Source organism: Microcaecilia unicolor, chromosome 3, assembly GCF_901765095.1.
Source record: "Microcaecilia unicolor chromosome 3, aMicUni1.1, whole genome shotgun sequence".
Taxonomy (NCBI): Eukaryota; Metazoa; Chordata; class Amphibia; order Gymnophiona; family Siphonopidae; genus Microcaecilia; species Microcaecilia unicolor.
In genome coordinates this window covers 347,940,223-347,949,520 of record NC_044033.1, presented here as the reverse complement: position 1 = coordinate 347,949,520, position 9,298 = coordinate 347,940,223, and the positions used below count along the sequence as shown (strand labels likewise).

Genomic DNA, 9,298 nt, shown 5'->3' with positions numbered 1-9,298 from the left:
TTCAGTGCCAATACATCTTCCAACCCTAGAAGCTCAAATGAACCTAAAGATAGACATTCATATGAAAAGTTCAGCTTGTCAGAAGTGGGATTTGAACCCACGCCTCCACTTGGAGACCAGAAGACCCCATGCAGGGAAGGGTAAGTGCTTGAGTCTGGCGCCTTAGACCACTCGGCCATTCTAACACATGGAAGAGGTGCTTATCCGCTGCCTTTTTTTCCCGACTTTCCCTCCTCTGCATCCGGCTTCTCTTAAAGGCTGTGCTTCCAATCACATGTATCCAAAGAGCCCAAGTCTACTGAACCTAAGGACTTCGTTCAGAGATCTCACCATGAGAAAAAGAGAAATTCCGGCAGGCAGTAGACCCCAGCAGGTCCCTCATCAAAGCAACTGTTGGCAAGCTGAAAGAGAAGTGGACGGAACCTCTGCTCGGGACAAGCAAAGGAACAGGTTTACGGTGGAGGAATGCCAGTGTAAGGCAATATGCCCAGGTCTCCTCAAACAAAAAGCTCCTACAGTGTGAGCTTTTAGGAAATGTGGAATATAGGCAAAGGCACCCTGGCAGAAGGGTAAACCTCACAGGCCCAAGGGCCTTGCCCGGACCCAGGAATAGCACAGCTACATCGGCCTTTAATGGGGAAGGAGGGAGAGAGGACAGAGCAGAGCACCATTTTTGGATGTTTTCTGAAATTCAGGTCTGAGGCAATATTGTGGCCTTACCAGACCCAGCTTGCCAGGTAGTACGTTCCTAATAATAGCTGTTCATTTTCAGTGCCAATACATCTTCCAACCCTAGAAGCTCAAATGAACCTAAAGATAGACATTCATATGAAAAGTTCAGCCTGTCAGAAGTGGGATTTGAACCCACGCCTCCACTTGGAGACCAGAAGACCCCATGCAGGGAAAAGTAAGTACTTAAGTCTGGCGCCTTAGACCACTCGGCCATTCTGACACATAGAAGGTGGGGTTATCGGCTGCCTTTTGTTTCCCAACTTTCCCCCCTCTGCATAGGGCTTCTCTTAAAGGATGTGCTTCCAATCCCATGTGTCAAAAGAGTCCAAGTCTACTGAACCTAAGGACCTAGTTCAGAGATCTCACCATGTGAAAAAGAGAAATTCCGGCAGGCAGTAGACCCCAGCAGGTCCCTCATCAAAGCAACTGCTGACAAGCTGAAAGAGAAGTGGAGCGAACCTCTGCTCAGGACAAGCGAAGGATGGAGGAATGCCCAGGTCTCCTCAAACAAAAAGCTCCTGCAGTGTGAGCTTTTAGGAAATGTGGAATGTAGGCAAAGGCACCTGGCAGAAGGGTTAAACCTCACAGGCCCAGGGCCTTGCCCAGACCCGGGAACAGCACAGCTACATTGGCCTTTAATGGGGAAGAAGGGAGGGACGGAGGGGGACAGAGCAGAGCACCATTTCTGGAGTTTTTGTGAAATTCTGGTCCGAGACAATATTGCGGCCTTACCCGACCCTGGCTGTGTCCCAGCTTCTCAAGTAGTACGTTCCTAATGATAGCTGTTCATTTTCAGTGCCAATACATCTTCCAACCCTAGAAGCTCAAATGAACCTAAAGATAGACATTCATATGAAAAGTTCAGCCTGTCAGAAGTGGGATTTGAACCCACGCCTCCACTTGGAGACCAGAAGACCCCATGCATGGAAGGGTAAGTGCTTGAGTCTGGCGCCTTAGACCACTCGGCCATTCTGACACATGGAAGAGGTGCTTATCCGCTGCCTTTTTTTCCCGACTTTCCCTCCTCTGCGTCCGGCTTCTCTTAAAGGCTGTGCTTCAAATCACATGTATCCAAAGAGCCCAAGTCTACTGAACCTAAGGACTTCGTTCAGAGATCTCACCATGAGAAAAAGAGAAATTCGGGCAGGCAGTAGACCCCAGCAGGTCCCTCATCAAAGCAACTGTTGGCAAGCTGAAAGAGAAGTGGACGGAACCTCTGCTCGGGACAAGCAAAGGAACAGGTTTACGGTGGAGGAATGCCAGTGTAAGGCAATATGCCCAGGTCTCCTCAAACAAAAAGCTCCTACAGTGTGAGCTTTTAGGAAATGGGGAATATAGGCAAAGGCACCCTGGCAGAAGGGTAAACCTCAGAGGCCCAAGGGCCTTGCCCGGACCCGGGAATAGCACAGCTACATCGGCCTTTAATGGGGAAGGAGGGAGAGAGGACAGAGCAGAGCACCATTTTTGGACGTTTTCTGAAATTCAGGTCTGAGGCAATATTGTGGCCTTACCAGACCCAGCTTGCCAGGTAGTACGTTCCTAATAATAGCTGTTCATTTTCAGTGCCAATACATCTTCCAAATCTAGAAGCTCAAATGAACCTAAAGATAGACATTCATATGAAAAGTTCAGCCTGTCAGAAGTGGGATTTGAACCCACGCCTCCACTTGAAGACCAGAAGACCCCATGCAGGGAAAGGTAAGTACTTAAGTCTGGCGCCTTAGACCACTCGGCCATTCTGACACATAGAAGGTGGGGTTATCGGCTGCCTTTTTTTCCCCAACTTTCCCCCCTCTGCATAGGGCTTCTCTTAAAGGATGTGCTTCCAATCCCATGTGTCAAAAGAGTCCAAGTCTACTGAACCTAAGGACCTAGTTCAGAGATCTCACCATGAGAAAAAGAGAAATTCCGGCAGGCAGTAGACCCCAGCAGGTCCCTCATCAAAGCAACTGCTGACAAGCTGAAAGAGAAGTGGAGCGAACCTCTGCTCAGGACAAGCGAAGGATGGAGGAATGCCCAGGTCTCCTCAAACAAAAAGCTCCTGCAGTGTGAGCTTTTAGGAAATGTGGAATGTAGGCAAAGGCACCTGGCAGAAGGGTTAAACCTCACAGGCCCAGGGCCTTGCCCGGACCCGGGAACAGCACAGCTACATTGGCCTTTAATGGGGAAGAAGGGAGGGACGGAGGGGGACAGAGCAGAGCACCATTTCTGGAGTTTTTGTGAAATTCTGGTCCGAGACAATATTGCGGCCTTACCCGACCCTGGCTGTGTCCCAGCTTCTCAAGTAGTACGTTCAGTGCTTTTTTTGTAGAAAAAAAGGTGCCGGTACTCATTATGGGCGGGGTCACCACATATGGCTCCACCCCTAAGATAGCCACACCCACATTAACCACACACCCTATACCAGCCATGGCGCATATAAACAGACATCATTGAAAATATTATAGTACTATAGGAGAAAAAAATAACGTGATTTTTTTTCATGATAAATAATCTCTGTAAGCTCTTATAGCTCCAGTATACCCAGTGCAAAATAAGACAGCCAATGTAAATTCTCAAATTGGACATATTACAAACACTAAAATGAAAATAAAATGATTTTTTTCTACCTTTGTTGTCTGGTGACTGTTTTTCTTTCCATATTGGTCCCAGTCTGTGATTCTGCTTTCCTTTGTTTTCGCTTAACTCTTCTGTGCCATTTGTGATTTTTGTCTCCTTTTTCTTTGCTTTCTTCAATATTTTTCAGGCTCTCTCTCTGTCCAGATTTAATTCATTCTTACTATCCATTTTTTAATTTCCTTCATCTACCTGTGGCTTTTCATCTTTTCCTCACCCTTGTTCTCCCCATGCCCCTTCCTCTTATTCTCCAGTCTTTCTCTATTCCTCTTTTCCATCCAGCAGCTCTGCTTTCTCTCCCCATCCTTCCAGTGTCTCCCCTATTTCTTTCTGCATTCTTCCATCCAGCGTCTTCCCTCTTTCTCTCCCCATCCTTCCGTTTTCCCTCTCTCTCCCCCATCCTTCCATCTGTTTTTCCCCCTCTCTCTCCCCATCCTTCCATCTGTTTTTCCCCCTCTCTCCCCATCCTTCCATCTGTTTCCCCCCCCCCCCCCAATCCTTCCATCTGTGTTTTCCCTCTCTCTCTCCCCAATCCTTCCATCTGTTTTTCCCCTCTCTCCCCAATCCTTCCATCTGTTTTTCCCTCTCTCTCCCCAATCCTTCCCTCTGTTGGTTTCCCTCTCTCTCCCCAATCCTTCCCTCTGTTGGTTTCCCTCTTTCCCTCTCTCCCCAATCCTTCCCTCTGTTGGTTTCCCTCTCTCCCCAATCCTTCCCTCTGTTGGTTTCCCTCTTTCCCTCTCTCCCCAATCCTTCCCTCTGTTGGTTTCCCTCTTTCTCTCTCTCCCCAATCCTTCCCTCTGTTGGTTTCCCTCTTTCCCTCTCTCCCCAATCCTTCCCTCTGTTGGTTTCCCTCTTTCCCTCTCTCCCCAATCCTTCCCTCTGTTTGGTTTCCCTCTTTCTGTCCCCAAATTTTACCCCCCCCCCCCCCGCGACACTCCGGGCGAGTCCTGCACTTTCAGGTTTTTTTTTAAGACTCAGAACGTGCGAACGATGCAGCCGGCAGCGATTGAAAGAGGCTGTCTGGGCTGGCGTCTGCGTCGGAGCTTCCCTCACCCTCTGCGAGTCCCGCCTTCGTTGTTACAACTTCCTGTTTCACGGGACTCACAGAGGGTGAGGGAAGTTCCGACGCAGACGCCAGCCCAGACAGCCTCTTTCAATCGCTGCCGGCTGCATCGTTCGCGCGTTCTGAGTCTTAAAAAAAAAAACTAAGTGCAGGACTCGCCCGGAGTGTCACGGGGGGGGGGGGGGGGGGCAAAAAAAGGTGCCGGTACGCCGTACCGTTACAAAAAAAGCACTGACTACGTTCCTAATGATAGCTGTTCATTTTCAGTGCCAATACATCTTCCAACCCTAGAAGCTCAAATGAACCTAAAGAGAGACATTCATTTGAAAAGTTCAGCCTGTCAGAAGTGGGATTTGAACCCACGCCTCCACTTGGAGACCAGAAGACCCCATGCAGGGAAGGGTAAGTGCTTGAGTCTGGCGCCTTAGACCACTCGGCCATTCTGACACATAGAAGAGGTGCTTATCCGCTGCCTTTTTTTCCCCGACTTTCCCTCCTCTGCATCCGGCTTCTCTTAAAGGCTGTGCTTCCAATCACATGTATCCAAAGAGCCCAAGTCTACTGAACCTAAGGACTTCGTTCAGAGATCTCACCATGAGAAAAAGAGAAATTCGGGCAGGCAGTAGACCCCAGCAGGTCCCTCATCAAAGCAACTGTTGGCAAGCTGAAAGAGAAGTGGACGGAACCTCTGCTCGGGACAAGCAAAGGAACAGGTTTATGGTGGAGGAATGCCAGGGTAAGGCAATATGCCCAGGTCTCCTCAAACAAAAAGCTCCTACAGTGTGAGCTTTTAGGAAATGTGGAATATAGGCAAAGGCACCCTGGCAGAAGGGTAAACCTCACAGGCCCAAGGGCCTTGCCCGGACCCGGGAATAGCACAGCTACATCGGCCTTTAATGGGGAAGGAGGGAGAGAGGACAGAGCAGAGCACCATTTTTGGACTTTTTCTGAAATTCAGGTCTGAGGCAATATTGTGGCCTTACCAGACCCAGCTTGTCAGGAAGTACGTTCCTAATAATAGCTGTTCATTTTCAGTGCGAATACATCTTCCAAACCTAGAAGCTCAAATGAACCTAAAGATAGACATTCATATGAAAAGTTCAGCCTGTCAGAAGTAGGATTTGAACCCACACCTCCACTTGGAGACCAGAAGACCACATGCAGGAAAGGGTAAGTGCTTGTCTGGCATTTTAGAGCACTGGGCCATTCTGATACATAGAAGGTTGGTTTATCAGCTGCTTTTTTCCCTACTTTCTCTCTTCTGCATCGAGTGAGTCTCTTCTCCACTGAACTCAATGACAAGGTCCCTCAGTTGTGCTCCAGGTTTGAGGCCCACAGCCGACTAGGGTTAGATGCTTTTCTCCTACATTGGGGGACAGGCCTTCTGTATGTATATCCTTTCATACCTTTGTTGGGAAAGACTTTGCTGAAACTCAAGCAACTCTCAGCTTGTTTGTATACAGTTTCAGGTTAATCTATGCTATGTCTTCACCATTGCGAGGTCCAATTGACCAAAGTTTGTTGCTTTGAGTGAACCTGGATTCTATGGATACCCCAGCTGTGAGAATAATACAGCCAGCTTGTCCTCTGAGAAAGCGAAGATACATTACCTGTAGCAGGTATTCTCTGAAGAGAGCAGGCTGTGGGCCAGATGCACTAAACTTAACGAGCCAGCAACGTGTTTTTGAAACCAGTTCTAGCCAGTATAGCAAGCAAGTAGTAAAAGAAGACATGTACAAAAGGGTTCTCTGAGCCATTTTCCTGTCACGGTAGCAGCCAACGAAAACGGAATGCAAATGAGTTAATTAGTATTATAATGCACATGCAAGGCAGATGCACAGCCGTTTTCCGATCACATGCACCGTGGAAAACCTAACGGGAGGTCTGTACCTCTCGTTGTGGCTGCTGTGAGCGGGACCCATGCAGAGGACACCCATCGCAAAAATCGGAAGAAAAAAAAACGTCCAAGTGCTCATCAGGGATGTCCTTTCAAGTGCCTAATACTTGGATGTCCTTCACTAAAAAAAAAAAAAAAGGACGTCCCTGACGAGCACTTGGATGTTTTTTCTTCAGATTTTGTGATGGGCAATCTTCTCTTGGACGCGTTTTTCTTACTGGTGTCAGCTAAAGACACTGTGATTGGCTGAGAGAGACCTGGAGGGGCATAATCGAAAGGGACATCCAAATAGTTTTGATTTGGGCGTCCTTGCACGTCCCATTCCCCGATTCTCTCTCCCGCTCTCTCCCTCTGCTGCACAAAATGCCCAGCAAGTTATTGACGGCTATTATACACGCAGCTTGTATATGGATGTTTGTATATAGCCATCACTGATTGAGACTGCGGTCTCCAAAAAATTGACTTTTTCTGGGGAGTAGTCAATTTTGAATCTGATTGTAAGATGGTATGTATTGAAGGAATTGTAAAATTGTTTCAGAGTTTCTTCCCCCTCAGTCCAAATCATAAAAATGTCATCGATGTACCGGTAGTATTTTAGGGGTTTGGTCTGGTATGTATTCAGAAATGCTTCTTCCAGCTCAGCCATAAAGAGGTTGGCATATTGGAGTGCTGTCCTGGTGCCCATTATTTGTAGATAGATATTATTGTTAAAGCGGAAATAGTTGTGAGTTAAAATAACATTGATTAATTTTGCAATGGTTTCTGGTGAGTACTACTACTACTTAACATTTCTAAAGCGCTACTAGGGTTACGCAGCGCTGTACAATTTAACAGAGAAGGACAATCCCTGCTCAAAGGAGCTTACAATCTAAAGGACAAAGTGTGCAGTCAGTCAAATTGGGGCAGTCTAGATTTCCTGAATAGGGTATAATGGTTAGGTGCCGAAAGCAACATTGAAGAGGTAGGCTTTGAGTAAGGATTTGAAGGTGGGCAGGGAGGGGGCTTGGCGTATGGGCTCAGGAAGTTTATTCCAAGCATAGGGTGAGGCGAGGCAGAAAGGGCGGAGCCTTGAGTTGGCGGTGGTGGAGAAGGGTACTGAGAGGAGGGATTTGTCCTGAGAGCGGAGGTTTCGGGTAGGGGCGTAAGGGGAGATGAGGGTAGAGAGGTAATGAGGGGCTGCAGATTGAGTGCATTTATAGGTTAGTAGGAGAAGCTTGAACTGTATGCGGTACCTGATCGGAAGCCAGTGAAGTGACTTGAGGAGAGGGGTGATATGAGCATATCGGTCAAGGCGGAAGATAAAAGGCGCAGCAGAGTTCTGAACGGATTGAAGGGGGGATAGATGGTTAAGAGGGAGGCCAGTGAGGAGTAGGTTGCAGTAGTCAAGGCGAGACGTAATGAGAGAGTGGATAAGAGTTCGGATGGTGTGCTCAGAGAGGAAAGGGCGAAGTTTGCTGATGTTATAGATAAAGAAGTGACAGGTCTTGGCTGTCTGCTGGATATGCGCTGAGAAGGAGAGGGAGGAGTCGAAGATGACTCCGAGGTTGCGGGCAGATGAGACGGGGAGGATGAGGGTGTTATCGACTGAACTAGAGAGTGGAGGGAGAGGAGAAGTGGGTTTGGGTGGAAAGACAATAAGCTCGGTCTTGGCCATATTCAGTTTCAGGTGGCGGTTGGACATCCAGGCGGCAATGTCAGATAAGCAGGCCGATACTTTGGCCTGGGTTTCTGCGGTGATGTCTGGTGTGGAGAGATAAAGCTGGGTGTCATCAGCATAAAGATAATATTGGAAACCATGAGATGAGATCAGCGAGCCCAGGGAAGAGGTGTAGATTGAAAAAAGAAGGGGTCCGAGGACCGATCCTTGAGGAACTCCAACAGAGAGCAGGATGGGGGTGGAGGAAGATCCATGAGAGTGTACTCTGAAGGTATGGTGGGAGAGATAAGAGGAGAACCAGGAGAGAACAGAGCCCTGGAACCCAAAAGAGGACAGTGTGGCAAGAAGTAAATTATGGTTAACGGTGCCCCTTCTGGCACAGGCAGCTCCTTGTGACTCTGGGTAAGTCACTTAACCCTCCATTGCCCCATGTAAGCCGCATTGAGCCTGCCATGAGCGGGGTACAAATGTAACAAAAATAAAAACTAAAAAGCGGCGGATAGGTCGAGGAGGATGAGGACGGAGTAGTGACCTTTGGATTTAGCAAGGAACAGGTCATTACAGACTTTAGTGAGTGCCATTTCTGTTGAGTGTAAAGGGCGAAACCGGGATTGAAGCGGATCGAGGATGGCATGAGAGGAGAGAAAGTCAAGGCAGCGGCTGTGAACGGCGCATTCAAGTATCTTGGAGAGGAAGGATAGGAGGGAGATGGGGCGGTAGTTGGAAGGGCAGGTAGGGTCTAGTGATGGTTTTTTGAGGAGTGGTGTGACTACAGCATGCTTGAAGGTGTTGGGGACAGTTGCAGTGGAGAGAGAGAGGTTGAGGATATGACAGATGGGGGGGTGACAGTAGGAGAGATGGTGTTTAGTAAGTTGGTGGGGATGGGATCAGAGGAACAGGTGGTGCATTTTGAGGAGGAAAGAAAGTGGGCGGTTTCCTCTTCGGTGATATCAGGAAAAGAGGAGAAGGAGGCATGGGTTGGTTGGTTGAGGGAGTGGGTTAAAGGGTGAAGAGGAGGAGGTGGCTTAGTAGTGAATTCAAGGTTGATCTTCTGCACCTTGTGGCGGAAATATTCAGCCAGTGATTGAGGAAAGAGTGAGGGGGGGGGGGGGGGGGGAGAGGAGGGCACTTTGAGGAGGGCGTTAAGGGTGGCGAACAGACAACGAGGGTTAGAGCCGAGAGAGTTAGTCAATTGGGTGTAGTAGTCCTGTTTGGCAAGGAATAGGGAGAACTGGAAGGAGGATAGCATGAATTTATAATGAATGAAGTCCGTATGGGTGCGAGATTTCCTCCAGAGGCGTTCAGCAGATCGGGCGCAGGAGCGAAGGTAAAG

The 9,298-nt window shown here is 48.5% G+C and overlaps 5 non-coding genes across 5 annotated transcripts; all 5 read right to left on the bottom strand.

Annotated features, from left to right (window-relative positions):
• Positions 1–76: 76 nt before the first annotated feature.
• TRNAL-CAA lies at positions 77–185 on the bottom strand. Its single transcript has 2 exons — positions 148–185; positions 77–122 (listed from the first exon to the last, which is right to left on the bottom strand). It is a non-coding gene; the product is annotated as a tRNA-Leu (tRNA).
• Positions 186–843: 658 nt separating this feature from the next.
• Positions 844–952, bottom strand: TRNAL-UAA. The gene is made up of 2 exons: positions 915–952; positions 844–889 (listed from the first exon to the last, which is right to left on the bottom strand). It is a non-coding gene; the product is annotated as a tRNA-Leu (tRNA).
• A 647-nt stretch (positions 953–1,599) lies between these two features.
• Positions 1,600–1,708, bottom strand: TRNAL-CAA. Its single transcript has 2 exons — positions 1,671–1,708; positions 1,600–1,645 (listed from the first exon to the last, which is right to left on the bottom strand). It is a non-coding gene; the product is annotated as a tRNA-Leu (tRNA).
• A 658-nt stretch (positions 1,709–2,366) lies between these two features.
• TRNAL-UAA lies at positions 2,367–2,475 on the bottom strand. The gene is made up of 2 exons: positions 2,438–2,475; positions 2,367–2,412 (listed from the first exon to the last, which is right to left on the bottom strand). It is a non-coding gene; the product is annotated as a tRNA-Leu (tRNA).
• Positions 2,476–4,749: 2,274 nt separating this feature from the next.
• On the bottom strand, positions 4,750–4,858 carry TRNAL-CAA. The gene is made up of 2 exons: positions 4,821–4,858; positions 4,750–4,795 (listed from the first exon to the last, which is right to left on the bottom strand). It is a non-coding gene; the product is annotated as a tRNA-Leu (tRNA).
• Positions 4,859–9,298: the final 4,440 nt, after the last annotated feature.